Below are 23,250 nucleotides of genomic sequence, written 5' to 3' on the forward strand. Positions count from 1 at the left end.
CATATAAAGCCTATAAAACATAGAGCTGTATATCCAAAACATACAAAAACCTTAAGAAGGGAAATTCTTATTTTAATTTTTTAGAATTCCATTATGGCATAAGGTAACCACACATTTCCATTTTTACCTTCAAAGTTTAAATTATTTCTCTCAAAATGACCTGTCACCTGAAACTTCCAGATGTCTGGCATCTGCTTACATCTTTTTAAAAGACTGTTTGAAAATGATCAATGAGCAGCAACTAAGGTAATTCTTCTACTATAATGTGCATATTGCACAATCAAGCATTTGAACTGATATTCTTCTCACTTGACAACTAACTTAATTCATGGCACACGATGGAGTGTAAAGATTGATTGCTTATATCTCAAATTTCTAAGAAAGAAAAATACATAGTCAAATTAAATTTTCGTAACATATCTCCTAAGAAAAGTCAACAGAGAAAGCTAGAGAGACCCCTGGAAGAGCCAATAGAAACAGTAGACCTCGAGCTGTGTAAATGCAAGATGAAGTTAAGAGCTACAATAATGTTCTCAACTGACTATCTCTATCTCTATTTGTCAAAAAAAGGAAATATAAATTCTAGAGCCGATGAAAACTTACCACTTATTAAATATCTCATTCCATATTCTTAACTTATTTCTAGACATATAAAAATCAGCATGTAATTAGAGTCTTAATTAAAGTACTCACTGATACTTTGAGACAAGAAAGATAACTAGTTGACTAGTACAACAGAATGTCTGTTTTAGTCAAATTCGTGTATTACTGAGAGCCCAAATAAAGATTTTACTTCGGCCTAAAGTATAACCAGAAACCCCATCCAAGCTTCAAGGTTGAAGACCCACTATAGGAACATATTTTGAATGTGTTTTTCCATGATGCCTACTATCAACATAATTGTTCTTTTAGGTGTAAAATTGCGAAATTATTAGCAAATGATTCAATGACTCCAAGAAAATGTTGCCAGTTTAGTAACAGGAAAACTGCAAGTATTTGGTATCACTAGTACTGTATTTCATGTAAGTAAATATTTCATATAGCAAGTTCCGCCTTTTTCAAACAAAATAATTAATCTACTTGGAGAATCCGGCATAGAAATACTTCCCAAATGTAAATCATTCTGCTGTGTTTCTTAAATGGGGTAAATAAATTTGAACTTTTATTATAACTAAGTTTGTTTCACATTAGTACTGAGTTTGTTTGGGAATCCATACCCTTTACGGATATGGTAAAAATACTATGAGGTTCTATACAAGTACTCAAGTTTTGCATACGACTTGAGGAGTTTATTGACTCTTTGGAATCGAACCCTTGGCCCCAGGAAGACTATCAGGCTCTTAGTTTCTACCTCTCACAACTCCTTCTGTATCAGCACTTTCTTCTCCTTATAATCTAGGTCTAAATCTCTGTGGTTAAGGAAAATCGAACTACAAAGAATTAATAAGAAAGTAAGTTTCAATAGGTTTTTCCACGAATAACGAACGTAAAATTAACTACATGTATTTTATTTCCTTATTTTTTTCCTATGTACATGGTTTCAGCTCATCTCTAGATGGTTGACATCTAGTTGGTGACAGCTAGTTATGTGAGGTGCCCTTTTTTATATAATTCTTTTATGTAATAATGAAACAAAAAGTTGAGTAGGTAGAATAATGGAGGCCAAAAGATGTCCATGTCCTAATCCCCCAAATCTGTGAAGATGTAACTTTTTATAGTAAAGAGATTTTTTCTTATATAGTTGAGTTAATGATCTTGAGATGGGGAGATTATCCTGGATTGTCTGGGTGGGCCCAATGAAAACACAAGAGTCCCTATGAAAGGGAGACAGGCAGGAGGGTTAGGGTCAAAGAAGGTATGATGATGGAAGTAGAAGAGGGAAGAGAGAAAAATTTGAAAATGTTGCTGGCTTTGAAGATGAAGGAAGGACCAAGAACCAAGGAATGCAGGAAACCTCCAGAAGCTGGAAAAAGCAAGTAATTGGATTCTACCCTAAAGCCTCCAGAAGAAAGGCAGCTCTGTTGACTAACTGATTTTAGGACTTTTGACCTCCAGAACAGTAAAATAATAAATTTGAGTTGTTACTAAGTTTGTTGTAATTTCTCATAGCAGCAATGGGAAACAAGTACAGAAGTTGTGCATGGATTAAATATGAAATGAATTATCATATATAACCATGTTAGAAAATTTTTTCACTTTTAATCGTACCCTTTAATTATAGCAAATAAGTAATTGAATTAGTCATTTTTAAAATTTATTTTTATCACTAATACTATGAGAAGTAATTAGCAGGGAAAGAAATAAATCAGAGAAGTGTAGTACCTCAAGATCTGATTTCAAGAAAAGAAAATGGAGAAGCGTCTTATAATGATATTTTGATGAAGGAGGAAAAGGACCACTAATAAGCCTAAACCTGGCTTTTCCAGAAGACATTATTTATGAAATTTTCTCTAGCTGTAAGAGAAAAGGGAGCACAATACAGTGAAAGTAGCTTCGTTCCAATAAAATATATATTAATATATTTACATATATTTTATTTCCTAAAATAAAAATTCTCGAGTCAGAGAAATAATAGGATATGTGTTTCACAATATCTTAAGCAACTTACCTTTTAGATATACACATGAATCAGGAGTATAGATACTAATTCTATTTTAAATACGGTAATTTTCTGTTGGATCTAAAGAATAAAATAAGAGATAATATGCATGGCATCGTAGTTTACACTGCATAAGGAATATCATAAAAATTTATAGATATGTTATAGAAACCAATTAAGCAATTTATAACTTCTTTACACATTTTTATAAATAAAATAATTTCTATAAAGTTGACTTTTGATAATTCAGAACCTGATCATTTGTTTTCAAGGCACTGTTGCTGTTTGAAAATTTTTGGCATCAGGAGTTTTGAATCGACTTTGGCTCTGGTTCTCGTGCCTTGGGGTGACAGACTGTGGGTGGCCATCCAACTGCATCAGCAACATCTGGAGCCCAAGTCCCCACTGAGGAAAAGCAGTGGGGCAAGGTGAGCAGAAATGATGCCAGATGTGCTATAGTGACTGTATTTGCAAAAGAAGTTGGTTTCATGTACTTCATCACTTTTAACACTTTTTAAAAATCTGGTAAAAATTTGGTGGTTTATTTAGGGTCTTTGGCATTATTAAAAATCTATATGAATTCATTGGTAATAATAAAAAGAGAACTTGGCTATCAGTGTCTATTTGGAAGGGAAGCCTGACAGATAAATAGCAGATTGTTAGCTATCGTTTAACTCAACAAACGATTCAGAACCACTGCTAAGAAGGACTGATGGTATGGTTTCCTTGTTCCTTTCCTTTAAATCAATCATTGTTAATGCCTAAGACCACAATAGGAGGGTAATTTTTAAGATAAAGTGCAGAAAAGATGATCCAATTTAATTCCATTTCAAACTATTCAAGGGTATTAGGCACAATCTTATAAAGATAAATTACTTCAAGTGCCAAAGTCCTCGTGGAGTCCAGGAGCTGGAAATACTAGAATAGACATAGAAAACACCGTGGCAGGCACAGTCCATTGTCAGGCCGAAACAGATTTCCAACCCCTTCCTCCCCTGACTCTGTTCAACATGACAATGCACCCAGCTTCAGTCAGCAAAACTTAAAGGCAAATCTGCTGGGAAACTTTTGGCCAAAATTTACTTCCTTGGAAAGGTGTAAGAGGGGAGTTTTATCTTGCTAGCTTTACCATTTCATCCTACCTGAAATATAGATTCGATGTTAAAGGTTGTGGTAGTCATACTATAATCATAAGGTGATAAAAAAAGAATAAAAGACCAAAAGCTAGGAATTGCAGAGGAGAATAAAAGAAAAAGAACAGATCCTGGATGATTTTGTTGAGCAGACAAATCGATGTCAGGAACCACTCCCCTCTAGCCTTCTTGTTAAGTGGGATAATAAATCTCTGCATAGTTTAAGTCCCTATTAATTAGATTTTTGTTACACGCAGCTGATAGCTTTACAAGCTGATAAACAAAATATGAAAATCTTGTAGTAAAAAAGAAACTAATTTAATTAATAAATATTAGCAAGGATTATGTAAATTAATGAAATAGCCTGAAATGTATATATTCATATATATTTAAATATTTTAAATATATATAAATGTTAGGATGTGATAAGTATTAGGAGGAATATTTAATCATGTAAGGATAGAGAATGATGAGAGATGCCATTTTAGATAGAGGATTAGGGGAGATTCTTCCAGAGGAGATGACTTTATAGTCACATGGATGAATAGGATATTTATGTTCTATTTTTTTAAAATTACTTTTACTGTTCCTCTTTGAATTTATAGATAAGGAAATGAATCCTAAGCAGGGAGTAAAACATTTTTCAGGAAAAGGAAAGAAAATAAGAAATGTAGGGGATATGGAAAGAAGTAATATGATATAAAAGCTATTGAGGAAAGAAAAAATGAAAAATTGAATAAAAAGCAAAAGAACCATGGTATCTTTTAAAGAATATATTGAAAATAAAATTTAATATTATATTGACTACTTTGAATTACAGTGGGTAAAGCATTGTTTAGAAGTAAATATCTTACCCTAAAATAATATTAATTTTAATAATAATATGGATACAAATATAGACAAATATAAATAAAAATGTAAATATAAATATACTTATTTCTGGATGATCTGAGCCCAAAGACACACGCATATTTGCACTATGTTTATGTGCAAAACAAATGTTCACATTTAGTGATCTTCACATCCTCTGTCTTCTAAATTTTGTTTTATTTATATTAAACTATTTCTGACTGAGAAACAATTTAATAGTATACATGCTGCAGAGTCTACACTTTCCTCTATCCAGGTGAAAGAGAGAAATATTATTATAATTTCCATACTTCTTGAGTATACAATGAATTTGTTCTTCATTGAATGTTGGCATTTCTGAAAATAGAATTCCATATTACTTATTTATAAACACTTCTTTAAATAAAATGATTCAAATACATTTCTTGTCAGAAATTTTACAGCCAATAATATATATATATATATATATATAAATTATCAAAATAAAGCTTTGTTGTGTGCATGATAATTCACAGATATTTATAATGGAGACCTTTTAACAATCATTCAAGAATTATTATGATCCCTATTTGATAGAGTAAAACTGAGTTATGAAATATTAATAAATACATACTATATAGTTCTAATCTAAACACTATTTATTTCTTTGTTTTTATTTCCTTTCATTGACTCTGCCACTGGAGAAATGTGCATGCTTCTGTCTAGGGCTCAACTGTGAGGCTGTGAGCTTGTTCCTCCTACCTTTTTTTGTAGCCCCTTTGTGCTTCATGACTGGGGTCCTCTTGAAGATATTTTCCCACAGGCCACTGCTTAAGGTCATCTTCTTCTCTTTATTGTTCCCTTCCTCACAGCAAAGCTGACTACTCCTGCCCCTTACTCCCTTAGTCCCCTACCTTTTGCTAGGAAACCAATGAACAAAATGATTTTTAAGATCTTGTATCTATTACATAGAATATGTTACAATTGTATTTTCACAGGTTTTGGAGAAAGTGTATACACCTAAAGAGTGGAAGGAATGTCAGGATATATGGCAAACCAAATGCAGAATATATATTATCTCAAGACGTAAATATACTTAAATGTACACCACATATGAAAGCAACAGATTTTCAAGAAACAGTGAATAAAGAAACAGCAATGAAAAGTGTTATCTGAACCCTCTCTTGACTGAATCACAGTTGGTGATTACATATTCACTCCCATTTAGTGATGCATTTGCAACGTAATATTCTTGAAAATAAGCACCTGCTATGCTAATGGTAATGACAACATACCATTTTGAAGGTTTTATAGAAAAATTGGGCGTCATGTTAAATGCCTTACATGGGTTATCTCAATGACTCCTTAAAAGCGCTCTACTCAATAGATGATATCTGTATTTTCAAAGTGAGAAAACTGAAGTATATAGAAAGTAAGTGACTGAGATAGTATTAAAATACACTCATTGTGACTCCAAAGGTCATACCCTTGACCTACACAATGTATCTACATCTAGGTCGTCAATATTGCCATAGGATCAGGCAGTGCTACACATGGAAAACTCAACAGTCAGGAAAATGTGAATGGTGGTAGTGAGAGAGGGGAATGGTTTTGTTAACTAACGAGAAAACCTACAAAGTCATTGATGTTAATTTAGTGCTACGAGAAATTTCCAAATTAACAAATATATGATGAAGCACATGAACATAAAAGAAGATACCAAATTGCAACCATCAAATTCACTTTCATTTGCCTCTTGCTAACTTGGATCCCAGATTGTGGGTTTGGGTGAGCAACTAGAATAGTAATGTAGAAGTTTCAACACTTAATTTTGCCTGGGGTGTCTTGGAGGTTTTATTTGTCATTGGGCATAAAAAAGTATATTATTCATATAATGACTCCTCTCCAGTTTTCAGTGTCTGGTTTTATTAGCATTATTTTATAACCAAGCCCCTAGCTAGGTATGGATGGCCATTGGTGTTGCTCTTTCCCTTTTCTTGTTATATGCTCTGAGCTCAATACACTGATGAACATGGCTGAGTGACACCATGTCCTTTGGAGCAAGGGATGGGGCACATTTTAATTCAGAACTCAGGAAGAAAATTTAAAATGATTACAAGAATTATTCCCTGGTAAATGAAGTTATGCTCGCCTATGAAACATGTAAATGCCAAAATCATCTCTATTGGTTGAAGAAAGGGAGTGTAATTTTCTTTCCTCATTTTCCTGTCTTTTCAATATGAAAACGAAATTGGAAAGTGGACTTATCCTAACACAAGGATCTGGATGCTCTCAGTGTGGGTTTACCAGATAGCAATACTCAAAGACTGAGCAGGGGACAAAAGTTGACAAGTAGTTGCTTATATACCCACACTGTATGTAAGGGCATGAAACAAGGACATCCTGTACAGCCAGCCCTCCACATCTGCTGGTTCCTCATCCACAGATTCAATCAACCACGGATGGAAAGGCCTATGACGGTTGCATGGGTACCGAACATGTGCAGACTTTTTTTCTTGTCATTATTCCCTAAACAGTACAGTATACCAACTACTTACATAGTATTTACATTATATTAGGTATTATAAGTAATCTAGAAATGATTTAAAGTGTACAGAAGGATGTGCACAGGTTATATGCAAATACTATCCCATTTTATATAAGGAACTTGAGCATCTGTGGATTTTGGTATCCATTTGGGGGTCCTGGAACCAATCCCTCTGCAGATACCAAGCAATGAGTGTACTCACTAGCTGAGTTTTGGGAGACAGGGAAGAACTAGGCTAGGTAGGAACAAACAGAATTTTGCATTTGAAATCTATAAAAAAATACTTGAACAACAGATTCTAATTACTGAAATTGCATCTCTATGGCTCACTAACAGACACAAATATGCACACACAAACTACCTTATATTGGCCATAGTACTGAATTGGTTCCTAATTCTAGGTTTGCTATTCATCTATTACTTGCCATACCAAGACTGCAATGATATGACTTACATATATTCTTTATCAAGCTGCTATTACCTTTCCAAATGTTTTTGGGATAGGACAGATCTCTAAGTCACATTTTTAACACTTTTGCTGTAATCCAATAACGTTTTCATATTGTTACAATAAATATTATTCCACAATATTACTCTTATTCTGTCATTTCTTTTTAAAGAAATTTTAGTAGCTTCGAATCACCTAGATAATAAAGTTCTGAAATACTAACAGAGTCTTCAAGGTCCTATGATAACCTGAACTCAGACACCATTTCCAGTCTCTTTTCCAACAAAGGATCCCACTACTTCATATCGTAAATTGCCTCAAACATATTACTGTTCTTCTACAATTCACTCACTCATTCATTCAATAAACATTCACTGAGTACCAGCTATGTGCAAGGTGTTGTCACAGGGAAAGAAAAAAACCACAGCAAAAACAAAAAACAAAAAACAACCCTTCCTTTTTGGAACTTACGTTGCTGTAGGAGAAAATAGAAAGTTAATATAAATAAGCAAATTATACTGTATGTTAAAGGGAGAAGAATACTAAGAGTAAAATAAAACTGAGTAAGAACATGTGAGGAGTTCCAAGAATGAGCGCATGGGAAATATAATTTTCTACCAATATTTAGTACTACAGGTGGGGTTAATGAGTTTAGCGCTTCTATAGTAGGGAGACTCCACTTTTAATACCTTGCTTCTCTTCTGAAACAAACAGGCTGAACACCGTGTTTCTCCCTGCAAACTGTTCCCAAATTTGAATACTGTGCCTCCCTAAGGCTGCCTTTTTAGCATTTAAGCATTGATATTTAACGGTGTCTGCTTAGGCTCTCTTATCAGATTGCCCTCTACTTTCCTTTTAGGAAAATCGCTCATTCCTGGAGCTTCAGTGATCCTTACTAGTGGATGACCTTCACATTTATATATTTGCAATGCCTCTTTCTAGGCTACCAGCCCATATACCTAACTAGCTAGCAGATATATCCATCTAAACAGCTCCACGATATCTCAAACAATTTCTAAAACTAAATTCCAATCATTCCTATGAAAGTATGAACCCCGACAAAAAAAAAAAAACTTTGGAAATAAGTGTTATTCATCCTAAAGCCCAACCCAGACAATTCCAAGTCATATTTCATCTATTCCTCCTCCTCACAAATCATAGTCAATGTACAAACTCCCATATCTTAGACTGTCTTTGCTATTTCTATGGCGGACCTCCTGGCATTCTTTGTGCTGTCTCTATGAATACACTCTGGTCCTCTGTAATCCATTCTATGCAAGCAGGCACCAAACCTTTTTAAACTGGTGATTTTACTTACTTGTTTAACATTTCCATTGGCTTTCCATTGTTATTTGGATAAAGTCATTTCTTCAAAAGAGTTAAAGGCCCAGTGTTGTGGTCACGGCCTACCTTTCTATTCTGATTTACGACTAATTTGCTCTTGGTTCCTTCTGCAAATCACACTGACCTTGCTTCAGTTTCGCCCATGTTCCATGTTTTCTTGCACCACAGATTCTTTGCCATTGTTTCCCTTCTTTCTATGCTATTTCTTCCTTTTATAGCCAAATCTTTGATGATCAACATTATGCTTTCTAACTTTACTCAAATATCAGGGCAGCTATAAATTTCCCTCAGATGCTTTTCCTCACCCCCTCATTCAAAATTAGGATGTTTTTCTAAGTTATTTTTCACATAACCCCTTTGCCTGCCTTTGGAACATACTTCAAACTGTAGCGGTGTATTTTTTGTTATTTCTTTTTTCCAATGCTGGTGTATCCGTTAGACCAAAACTTTCCTTTTGTTCAGCTTTTTATTTCCAGCATCTAGCAGTATTCCTGGTACATAGTAGGAAATCTCATAATATTTGTTAAATGCATGAGTGAATAGATGAATCTGCCTCTGCTATTTCATGAAAACAATTTAAACCATTTAGAAAGTTTCTTTAACTTATTGCAAATCTCTGGATTCATTAGGAATATATTATTTTTATAAAACTGAGATAATTGCACTGTCCAAATCAAAAGAAATGAAAATAGAAAGATTAAAGTATTTTGCTATGGATTTTGTGGGCAGTATTTAGAATATTGTGGTTTCTAAATAATCCTTAAATATTGTACTAAGTATAGGAATAATTTGCAAGTTACTCTTACACATTTTTACAACTTGAACTAAAATTATGCTTTGAAAAATATCTTAAAAACAGAACTTTATTGATGTGAATTATTACTTACTGTGACATTCTGTGCATAGACCTTTCTTACTTTAGTGTGTATTACCAATGAGTCCTACCTTAGTAATATAATACTATCACCAGTACTTTTTTTTTAAGTAGAGGTTATGAAGCATCTATAACTCTTAGAACCTTTGTGATTTTTCTTCAGAGTACCTTCTGAAGTCAAAGGTCTCCAAAAGCAAAGATAGTAGCTATAGATGGACTCGGCAGGGAACCAACCACAGAGAATGAGTTGAATTATATTATGAGAACCAGTTTTTGAAGATAGTCTCTCTGGGTCAGGATGGAGTACAGTGTTAATGTCAAACAACCACCCACACAAACCCAGTTCCCTGTGACTTCAGCAGTGATGTATGTTCCCATTTAAGTAGTCAATTATGCATTCCTTGCAATGATTGAGTCCATTTCTATAGTTACCAATATATTCCAAAAGAAGGTACTCTGGTTATGATGGACTTATAATCTTTACAATGGATCACACACGCATGCCTTTTATATACTCTGTATTGCCCATTTCCACATGTCTTTGCAGGCTATTTAATTGCCTACCATAGAATCAAAATTGTGAATGAAAAATAAAATTCTAGTATTGAATTCCTGCCTGAATCTAGAAACAAGCCCTGTATTTTCTTTACCAGGAAATATGCTATTTTTATCAAAGTAATGAATCAACTGAGTTACTTTCACATAAGGCATTCGATATAATAAAAACAAATGCTTTCAGAGTATCATAGTCCCAATGCAAATAAACATTAGAATCAAAGAAGGGAAAGGAGGAAAATGTTAAATGCATTATAAATTACAAGGATGTAATTATTTGATGGTTCAATTAGCTAATGATTAGATCTCTTTAAGTTCTTAGAGAAAGAGTTCAATATGAATGCAGAGTTATGATTTTTTTTCTCTCTCTCTCTTTTTTTTTTTTGTGAGGAAGATTGGCCCTGAGCTAACTTCTGCCAATCCTCCTCTTTTTTGCTGAGGAAGACTGGCCCTGGGCTAACATCCATGCCCATCTTCCTCCACTTTATATGGGATGCTGCCACAGCATGGCTTGCCAAGCAAGCACCGTGGGTGCACACCCGGGATCCAAACCGGCGAACCCCGGGCCGCGCAACGGAGCACGTGCACTTAACCGCTTGCCCCACTGGGCCACACTGAATTATGATTTTTATAAGCTAGACAACTCATATTAAGAAAATAACTTCTATGAATTAAAGAGTATTTTATGAGTTTTTAAATTATAGTAGTATATAATTTCAGTATAGCTAGGAAAAGGAGAAAAATACTAATTATGCTTACTAGAAAAGAGTTAGAGATAATATATTTAGCTTAAGAACAACAATATAGGTTAGAAATGTCATAAAAGGATAACATATTTTAATGCACCTACATTGTTATTCTATCCTTGTGTTCCATAATTGTTAAGTCTAGTTTCCAAGATCCATCATATAAATTGACTTGGAATATAATTGATGGTCTCCTGATATCAGTAAAATTCGATTTATGTTTAGCTATTAAAAATATATATGCAGCATCTCTCCACTGATTAGATACTATAATAAATCTGATTTTACTGAAAAAAAAATCAATGCAAATTTATTTTTAAAAATTGGAATATGTTGGTTTTATCTGAATTTCTTTTTTTTAATCACTAGAACATTTAAAAAGCAAACAAAGCACAAATGCAGTCTAAGGAAATGTACATGCATTTTTCCTTGAGTATTTTGGTAAATCACCTCTATAAACACTTTTAGAAATGAACTCCTTATTCTTTTTGGGAGCCTTGCTATTGTGACAGAATTTTTTTGAGATGCTTGGGAATTTTTCTTTATGTACATTAGTTTATATTCCACTTAGTTGATCATTATCCTTGAAATATGCCCATTCCATGATGGTCCAAACTACCATCATGAGCAGATAATATAAATGTCTTATTATTAGGCCCCATGTTTACAATCATGACATCTCCTTCCACTTCCTTGCTATCCATCAAAGGCTTCTCACTGCATTTAGAATAAATTCCAAATCCCTTGACATAGCCCAGAAGACTCTACTGATTGTAATGGTTAGTTTTATGTCAACTTTGCTGGGATATAGTACCTAGTTATTTAATCAAACAGTAATGTAGGTGTTGCTGTCAACTGAGATGGTTAACATCTACAATCAGTTGACATTAAGTAAAGGTGATTACCCTCAACAGTGTGGATGACCCTCATCCAATTTGTTGACAATCCGTAAGAGCAAAAACTCAGGTTTCCTGAAGAAGAAATTCTGCCTCACAGCTACAGCATCAACTCCTACCTAAATTTCCAGCCTGCTGACCCACCCTACAGATTTTGAACTTGCCACTCCCCACAATTGCATGAGCCAATTCCTTAAAATCAGTCTGTTTATGTGTGTGTGTATATATGTATATACATACACACACACATATCCATACACACATACACATATACACACATATATCCTATTGGTTCTATTTCTCTGGAGAACCCTGACTGATACAACGATCTAACTCTGTGCTCCTTCCATCCTCGTTCCCCACTAGTCTCTCCCTTACCCAGTCTATTCTAGGCACAATTGACTTGGATTTAACATTCTCGAATTAGAACTGGTTGCTTTTTTCCCTCCAGTGTTCAGATTCCTAATTTGATCATTGCCATACCATGTTTCACTATCTCTTTTAGAATTCCAGTTTTCCCTAAAAACTGCCACCAAAAATCTTCTTATTGCAAGTGAGATTTACCTGTTAATAATTCTACTTGTCCTTCAGATATTTTAATATTTTCTTTTCAATTACTGGAAATATACATTTTACTTAGAGAATTAAAGACAAAAGATTTTAGAAAGAAACTGCATTTGGAAGTAACTTCCTCAAAAACATGATCTATGACCTCAATTAACTTTCCTTCCACTTTTGTGTGTATCTATATGTCTATCTATCTACCTTCTATCTAGATCTTTTTTTGGCAACATTATTTGAAAATAATAATGATCTAAGTCAAGAAAGAAATATTTTCACAGCCTGGGTCTTGATTCTACTCATTCCTTGTTTAATCTCATTTACTTTAAGAAATGGGTGAGATGGATATTTCAAGATTCTTGATACCTACTTGGCTTTCCACATATTTTAGCAGAGTTTTTCATTCAAGTTACTAAATTGAGCATGTTTAGCCATTCAAAGTTAATAGTTACATATATAATTAGTATTTTTCAAACTTGTTTAGTAATGTTTTACTTCTTTGATCTTTGTAATTTTTGCCATTCTAAAAACATTTAATTCTCTTTCTCAAGAGAAAGGGTAACATCTCAAAATTATAGTGTTCTTGAAATTTTTTATTATCAGTGGATTCTTTACTTAATAGGAATATTTTCCTGCTAAAAGCTAACAAAAATATAAAAATTCATAAGTGTTTATAACTGCGTCTTTCTGTTCTCTCTTGTTTCCATTTCTTTCTAATTGCAAACCATACTTCTCTGGAAATAGGATATTTACTCCTTAACAGGCTTCTTCCTCCTGCTGTTTATTCTTTAGCTAAAGTCATAATCCAACATTTGTGACATTATAATCATCTCTACAGTCACTAATTGTTCTAAAATGCCACTTTAGCTGAAGACATACAGCAGGGAGTCAGTGAACTACCAAAAAACAAAGATGCTATTTTCAACTCTGTGTATTTCTTTATGTGAGGAAGGGGACGATTCTCAAATAGAGGTTGATTACCTACAATTGCTTCAAGTTATGTTGTTTTTTAAGCCAAAATAACAGGTCATGATTCTTAACTTAGTTACATTTTAGTGTTCATTATAATAGGTTTTTAATATTTTTATCTGGTGACCAAGTGTAATTAATCATTATGCATTTCTTTTGTGTTGTAGAAGATAACCTATGTTTATCCTAGCCCAAAGGTACAAAATTCCCAATTATTTCCTGAAGATAATTTTTTGAGACAATTTTCTGTGGGAACATCCAGATGAAGATAAATTATAAAATAAAGTTTGGGGAAATAACTTAGATGTTGAAATTAGAATTATATATGAAGAAAATCACTTATAAGAATGTCAGATTCCTCTTGGGTTCAGTCTTTGAATGTGGTGATATTATATAAATTTATATACATTTAATATAATTGAATACAAACACAAATCTGACTTTAGAAACAAAGAAGAATGATATTTTTTTAATTAAATCTTCCCTAAAAGAGCTTTCATGCATTTTTATTGAGCACATTTCTAAGAAAGCTTCTTAGAATTCCTCTTCAGACCTTGCCTCTTGCCTCTTTCCTAAATTACACAATTATGAAGGCATTTACGTCCCTTGATCTCTCCCATCCCTGTGATGCTTTCAGTAACGCCTCTCTCCCCTGCACCATTTCCTTTAGCTGTGGCTGTTCACATATGGAATTAAGTTCTTCCCTGCTTGCTGTCTGATCTAAGTGACCCAGAGGCAATTTTTCTCCCATTATCTTCTTTCCCTGTATGTATATATCTCAGATGTGTCATATTTTCTTATATTTATTACTTTCCTTATAAAAACATTCATGGACTATTTCTGGTGGACATAAGATTTGCTCATTTTCATAAGGATAATAATTCCTTCCTCAGTGCATTGTTAAAATAAAAAATGTACCATGTTATCAATGTCATACTTAAAGTAGAACATCAATAAATATTTATCCAACCAATCATCTGATTTATCAAGTTATGAATAACTTCAAACCTACCCTTAACCCTACCTTTTTTTAAACAGTAACAAACTAATCTAGAAATATAATCTCACAAGGTGCCAAGGCATGATGGTCCCTTGGCTAACTTCTTAAATGATAGGGAATGTTTTCTCCTGTAGTAATTACTTTCTTTTCATAAGTTGAAACTTCTACTTATTCAATGAAGCAAGTAACTTTTTATTATATCATATTTATATTTAAGTTTGTGAGCCTCAAATGAATTGAATCATTCTAGATTAGTTTAAATTTCTACCCTATCACATTTTCCATTATTGAAACATTATGCAAGTCACCTTGTATTCCTACTTTTAGTTTACTCATCTGTATTATGAGAAAATAATCCCATTAGAATGCTATAATTCTATTATAAATCTACAACAACTTCAAAAATAATATATGAGAAGATTAGGAATAAGAGGGAAGGACTAAAGATATTCCATCGACTCTTGATATTTTAGGATTGGAAAAGACCTAAAAGGATCAATCACACAGTCCAACACCACTCCTTTATGCTTAAATTATCTCAATAAATGGCCATCCAACCTCCTAATGTTTCCACTGAGAAGAAATCCAAAAAAATTTCTGGGCTGGTCAATTTCAATTATGGACAACTAACAGTCCTTCCATGTGATGAATTAATTTCTATCTCCTTATGATTTCAATTATGATTACAAATTCCCCTCATTTAGGAATTGGGCCACATGGTCTAATTTTTCAAGGAACTTTATTAAAACACTTGAGTATAATTATTACAGGCCCTATAGTATTTCTTTTTTCCATATTTAACATTGCCAGTTTCTTCAATTATTCCTGAAAACACATGATTAACTATCTTAACACACTCCTCTGGATATACTCAAATTTATCAATGATCCTCTAGGATTTGGTGCCTGTAAATAAACACACAACGGCAGCTGTGAGAATTTAATCCTAAGTCAGGTGAGACCCTATATTCTTTGAATGGACACAATCTTTTAATTAACTTTGTTCAAGGTGAAAACACATTTTTATAATAGCCCAAGAACACATTAGCTTCAATACAGGCAATTCTAAACGTTGAATGTTCTTTGGAAATATAATCATTGCCCAATCTTCTGTTTCCTTATTATTTAGTAATAAGTATTTGATAGTTACTGAATGTAGTTTCAGAATGTCCATGTTTGTATATGCACATTGAATGGAATTGAAAGTTAACCATTAATTAGATTCTGAGGAGACACGGATTGAGAGAGCTTTGAAAAAGGCAGGCAATAATTAGACAATAGGTAAACAGAATCCATCTATAAATTAGAGGAAAGGCAGAGTACAATTCAAATATATATTGGAATAGAGAAATGCTATAGGAACAAGGAGAGCTATTTGGGGAAGGAATTAATAGTCATGGTGATATATTTCCTAGCAGGATCAACTAAGGTGGGAAGCCTTGCATTAGTGAGTAAAAGATGGATACTAAAGGAGACATGGTCCTCAAAGAGAGTTGAAGATCATTGCAATTGGATCTAGGAAATAATCAATTTACTCATATCCCCTTGAGTTCAGACTGTGTGGTATGAACAGTTCTGAAATTGGGGAATGAGATAGAAATAATGCAAAACTCGAGTTCTAAGAAATTCCCAATCTAACAAGGATCATTAGCTTACTATAACAGAACTCTAGAGATGAAAGTTGGGCTAATTAACAAAAAACAGTGAAGGCCATGTCTTTCTAGAACTGGAACCATGTGGTATATTTAAGTCATGGTATTGATAAAAATATACTTTAAACATGTCCATACAAAATTTTAGGGTATCTGAAAATAGAATATAATTATAATATGATGTAATTTCTGCAAAAATTAAAAATATGATAAACAAAAAATAAAATCGTTAGCAAGAATAAACCAATTTTTGAGATAGCAGGAATAGAAACAAAAATATTAGTCACCACCTTAAACATGAATGCCTTCACTTCCGTTGCCGGGAAATCAAATTGATCAATGCTAAATCTATATTTTCACTATGTATAAAATATTCACTTAAAGATAAAATGGCACTTAGAGGTTGAAAGGCAGGGAAAGGGTATATATATATATATATATATATATATATGAGTTAATGTTAGCAAAGGCCAAGTGTAGTGACACTATTAACAGGAAAATCCACAATCATTATTCTCAGGGCTTGGTCTGTTAATTACATAAAAATTAAAATGCATGTAGGGTTTAAAATAAAATAAATAACAAAACTGATTTAATTTATACATCAATATTACTTAAATATTTTATTTATGCTGTTAAAATACCTTGTAGATTACAAGCAAAAAAAAAATACATGAAACATTGTAGAGGAACCAAGCACTGGTTTACAACATAGAAAAATCTACATGTATTCTAAAATAAGAAATCATACAAGCTGTAACCTATAATTAGAATGCAGTGAAACGATGTGATAATTAAATATAAATATATAATTTTTAAATGTCTAAGTATTTATAATTTTTGAAAACCGAAACCACTCTTCCAAATAACTCTTAATCAAAGATAAAATTTCAAAGCAAATATGCACAGTATTATAAATGATTTATGAGGCGACAATAAAATCCTTGAATGTTTTTCACTGATAAATAGAATTGCATATACCAAAGCCCCATGTGAAAATTTGGAAAATGATTACAAAAGAAATAAAAATATGAGAAAAATATATTGATGATGAAAGTGAAAAGCTATAAAGTCAAAGTTAAAAATAGAATTAAAAAGAAAGATTTGGGGATGACGGTGATATAACGTACAGCATGGTGACTATAGTTAATAATACTGCATTGTGTATTTGAAAGTTGCTAAGAGAGTAGATTTTAAAAGTTCTCATCACAAGAAAAAATTTTGTAACTATGTATGATGACGCATGTTAACTAGACTTATTGTGATATCATTTTGCAATGTATACAAATATCGAATCATTATGTTGTACACCTGAAACTAATATAATGTTATACGTCAATTATACCTCAATTAAAAAATTTAAGATTTTTTAAAAATCCAAGATATTCAACAGAACCCCGGTACAGTTTTCTAATAGAAATGAAACACATGCATACACATAAAACACACACACGCACACACACACATACACATACAATTCTGTTACAACATCTCCTACCATCAATCCTGGCCTCTCAAGTAATAGCCACTACTGACCTTCTCAAGGAAGCTTATGCCTTCTTCACCACTGCATTCTTTATTGCCTTAGATAAAGAATCTCTGTGGCCCTCCTGAGATCCTTTTAACTACCCATAAATAGAATTTTCCAGCATGGGAGACTTTAATCTCCAGTCAGTGAAAGTTAGTGGTTTTCCAGTAGCCCCATTATAGCCTGCACAATTGTCTGAGCCTTTTGATCTCTTCTTTCACAGTCTGTCATGTCAGTTCTCACATCTCTATTTCATTAATGTGAGCCAATGCTTTCCCCAAACCTCCAAGAGCCACCCTGCCAGTATATTATAACCATATCCTGGGATCTTTTCACGATGTTAAACTCTGTGTAATGGCAGAGTGACCCTATATTAACAAACTCTCTCTTATTCATCTTTATATTTTACTTCCTTTAATCCAGTCCCCAACTCCTAGTTCTACTCATCCAGGTCAATGATAGCCAGATACTGTAGCTTCTGTGGTTTATAATCCTTTTCTTTCCTCAGCACACCCAGAACTTGCCAGGTCAACTCATCTAGAGATTTGACCCTAGTTATTAGTTTGGTGAAGAGGAGATGAGGGCAGATTCTGAGGAAGGCAGCATTATCTTATAAGACATCTTCTCCTTGGAGGTTTTTGCATAGTCCTTAAGCAAGGTAGGCTTTCAACTACCTTTTCAACCTACATTTCAACTAGGGAGGGTAATCAGTTAAACAAATGAATTGCTCTACCTATTATGCAAACAAATCCAAACTGAATTTAAATATGCATGAGTTTATTGATACCCCTAACTTACTGATACCTAAGTTTATTGTTACTCTAAACTCTGTCTAAATGCCAGAGATATTGTATGAGACAAGGCATTCCCTCCTACTTGTATTCCATCCTAGTTGACTACAGGTAAAAGGTTTAGCAACTGCACTGCAATGATATTCAATGAATAATGATGAGGTTCATCAGCCAGTAAGTAATGCAACACTAGAATCCCATCCACAGAATCTGCTTTTGAGAGCCAGCTTTGTTTTTCCTATCTTTATCCAGCATTCTTGGGATCCACTCCTACCCTACTCTTCCTATTTCTATCTGTACGGGTTAAATAGTTTTTGCCCTTCCTTTGGCATATAATCCCTTTATTTCCTTAGCAGACCTAGATCTTATCTAGTTAGTTGTCTCACATAGAGATATTGCCTTAGATATTGGTGTGGTGGAGGGGGGGGAAGAGTGCCAAATGTCTTAGGATGGGTTTCCAAGAGACAGACAGAGAAAATTATCCAGCTGCACATAGTTTAGGGACTGTGCTTCAGAAAAACCCTGCAACTAAGGGAAGGAAAAGGACAGAGAATGGAAAGGAGTTGGGCAAGTATGAAATCTCAGGTAAAACCTAGCTAGAGTTTCCCCTACTTAAGGAAAGGAAGCCAGGCTCTTGTCCATATTAGTGAGCCATTGGCTACCGACCAGCCACCCCAGGAGTGGGAGTTGGGTGAATGAAATTTCCCAGAGTAAGGTGTCTTTCTCTTAATTGTGACTAATTCTCTGGAGAAGCTGGAGTAGGATGGGAAGAGGAGGAGGTGAGTAGATAGTATCCAGCTCTCACAGCAGCTGGGGGTCGGGTACACTCACCCTTTAAATGGGATCTGGATGGGGCATCAACAGAATCTTTTAAGAAAGTGATCCATGTTTTGTACTTATATTATCTAGCAATGTAGCTCCCAGATATCTGCTTTACTTCTTTTAGTTTTTGCATCTGAAAAGTAAGGAAATGAACTGGAAGTTAGCTAAGGCTTAGTTACATCTAATAATCTAGTAAATATTCTCCTTGACTAAATATGGAGAAAACAATATCTTTCTTAAGGCTTATTTTAATGAATTTTTAAGGTAACTATTTGAAAGATAACATCTCTTCTGTAAACTGTTATACATATGCAAGGCATTCTTAATTTGATCAAAATATCCATTATCTGTTTATACGAATAAACAATTTTTAGAAATATAAAGTTGTGAATGCATTATGCTGGATCAATATCTGGGCATCTCACAAAGAGGATTTTAATAGAGAATGCATTTGTTAATTACAGGAAGGTTTCTCAACTTCAGCACTATTAACATTTTGGGTCGGATAATTCTTTGTTTTGGGATTCTGACTTGTGCACTGTAGGACGTTTAGCAGGATTCCTGGCCTTTACTCACTAGACACCTCCAGTTGAAAACTGCTGGTTTACAGTAAAAAGCACAACAGCATATGGCATCTTAACAGACGACTTGTGCAGTCAAAAGAGAGTCGAGTGCTGTGTGAGACAGTGATCAGGATAAAACCTGAAAATATATTTTTATTTTAATTATTTGAACTCCAATGATAATGCATGTCTTATCTTTACATGGAAAGCTTAATTGGAATATATATATATATAATATATATATAAAATTAGAATTTCCCTGATTATGCGCTAAAGTGGATATACCAAAGAGATTGATGACACTGGGAACTCAGAAAAGTTGTAATTCAAAATTTCTGTGGTTAATATTCAAGGTGTAACCCAGAAGCAGAGGACTCAAATTGTTCATAAAGTCCATTGAGTATTTTGGAAATATGCATTTGCAGCACAAGAGCCTAGGGATGGCAGAGCTAAACGTATTCAAATAACCAGAAAAGAAGAGAAGATGTGCCATATTCTGGATGATGCTGAAATTCTCATCTATTGTTCTCAACCCTTCTCTGAAAGCCTGCTACCTAGACCAGACTAAAGATGGTGGTGTTCTAGGGAAACTAGAATTCGTTAATAAAAGAGTATGGCTTTTCCATATCAACTCTCTGAAGTGGCTGGTAGATAGATGGAAGCATTAGAACTGTGGAGAAAAGTAACCACAGATCCCGTTGAGCAGCAAAGTCAAAAGTGGGCCAAGCAGCTTGATCAGAACGAGAAAATACAGGAGAACTATGTGGTACAGTGGGCTGACTCAGAATCAACCATGAGTCAAAATCCTTTTTCTCTAAATGTTCCGGGGAGAGAAGAATCCTTGCAAGTCTATGATTTTTTGTATCTAAGTGGAAATGTATGGGGAGAAAGGGGATGGTGGTTGTTGACTAGAGTCACACACTTAGATTAATGTAGTTTTCTTCTCAATCCATTATCAGCAGATACTGAAATATTGCTTCTGAGGGTCCCTGTTTCATTTTACAGGCCAGCCCTCTTTTAGTAAAACTTCAGACCCTTGGGCTATATGCTTTGACAGTTGTCACACACACTATTGATCCCAACAGAGAATGTCCGTAAAAACTCAATTTTGTTCTGTCATTGCAACAGCAGGGCAAAAAGGAATAACGCAGAAAGTGTTTGGTGCCATTTGCTGATTTATGCAACTAGTATAATAGGAATTCTGCTATTTGAACAAATGCTAGTATCTGAGCCCCAACTTAAAGAAATTTTACTTTTAAGTTTTTAATGAAACCTGTATGAGCACATGTCACATTTTTCTGCCTCACTTTATGTCATTTCCCTTCCTTTCCCATTATATTTTGACTCAGACCCACTCTTCTTGTCCCTTGAGGCAGAGGATCAATATGACCTATTTTATTTAATTGCCATTTGGATTTGAGGGGATTTTTCCATCTTGAAAGTAGAATTTTTCTAACAAAGGGTATTTCAGTAAAATGTACTTTGAAAATTAAACAATTGAGGTGAACTGCTTATATACTGAAGTACATTAAATAAATCAATAATAAAAACAAGCAAAAATAAAAAGCATTTTTTATCATTTTCCCACTATCTAAACAGCTTCAATAAAGCTAATTAAAAATCTTATCTCATTTTCACAGTAGGTAATAGTTTCATTCAAGACTCTAATAACTCTTTCAAAAAATTATTAAAATATAAATGTGTTTTTGTATCAATGATCAATTTTCATGTTGATTTAGCTGCAAAAGTGCATAATTTTTAAGTAAAAAATGTATGGTTCATCAAATGAGTCATGTTAGAGGAATCTAGCACTTCTTTTAGGCAAAATGTATTTACATATTTATTATTGTATTAAGGGGAGTTGTGAATGACATGTATAGGATACAAGTTTAGATGCTCTTTATTTTTGCCATGGGCACATCTCCTGTTATTACATATGCTACCTTTTTTTGCTAATACTAATTCACTGCCTCTGTGCACTGAACATAAAGCCAGGTAAACACTGAGAGGCAGATGTCAGGGAAGCACTTGCTTCCGTGTTGAACTTTGGTTTCACCTGCATTGCTCTCAAATCCTCATTTTAGAACCAAGTTTCCTTGTCCATTAAATCTGAACAGAGCTTTTCAGTGCTTCTGCTAAGTAGGTTCTTCCTCTGCGATTCAATATCTAACCTCAGATAATCCACCCTCTTTTATGAAGAGGACATTGGCTTCCAAGGCATCTGGTTTAATAGCAAGGACATTTTGTTATTTTCAGACCATTTGAAGACATATGCCTACTTTTTCAGGCTAAAATCCAAGTGTATGTCAACCATTTTCTATTGATTTTACCTCATAAACATCACTGCAGTCCATATATTTATTGTTCTTTTCTCTCCCATTACTTTGGTCAAAGCTTGCTAGTTGCCTTTGCATGTACCATAGCCTCACGCTAATTCTACATTCAGCAGGGTTAGCAGTCCCTAAAATATGCAAAATCGATTCACTTTCTATCTGCTTAATGTCTATTAAGCAGTTTTTCATTGCAACACAAATATGATTTAAAACCTTTATAAAATATTGTACAAATATCCTGTTTGATCTGGTCCTTGCATACCTTTCCAACACAAGTTTTCACTACTCGCGCTGTTGTGCACACCAGTATTCATTCAGATAGGAAATATTCCAAGCTCTTACCTGCCTCCAGACCTTAGCAGATGCACTTTCTCTTTCTGGATTTCACCTCAGCCTACTCTTCCCAAGAAAACTCACCATAATTGATACTACCATTGCCAGGCACTTTCCTTCTTTCTTCTATTTTGGATCTGCATAATTGATACTACCATTGCCAGGCAGAGTTGAAGATAATGAGTAAAATAAAATCATTGTGTTTGTGTTACAGTTTTGGGTGGGTAAGGCATGCAATAAATAAACAAATTAAGACATATTTAGTATAGTTGCAGATAGAGAAAGAGAACAGTAAAGGTCTAAGCATGCTAATTCCAGAGCTCTGTCCCTCCCCAAGAGCAACTAACAACCAGGCAAAGATTTAGAACTGGCTTTTGCAGAATGCTGGGATTTACTAAAAACCTTGTAACAAGCAGGGGAAGACCTGATGAAGAAGGAAGCTGTTGCTTTGTGCTAAAGGTGCACTGTCATGTTTTAACTGGCCGACCTACCATCCCCCACACACAAGATTCAGTCATTGACCATTAAGCGTGATGTTAACTGCAGAATATTTAATACACTTTTTCTTTTAGAATAGTTTTAGATTTACAGAAAAAATTGCAGATATAATACAGAGAGCTCTTTTACACCTTACACACAGTTTCCCCTATTGTTAACATCTCATTTGTATTATACATTTCTCACAATTTATGATGCGATACTAATACATTGATCTTTTTTCTATGTTT

The sequence above is a fragment of the Diceros bicornis genome, chromosome 9 (assembly GCF_020826845.1).
Source record: "Diceros bicornis minor isolate mBicDic1 chromosome 9, mDicBic1.mat.cur, whole genome shotgun sequence".
Taxonomy (NCBI): domain Eukaryota; kingdom Metazoa; phylum Chordata; class Mammalia; order Perissodactyla; family Rhinocerotidae; genus Diceros; species Diceros bicornis.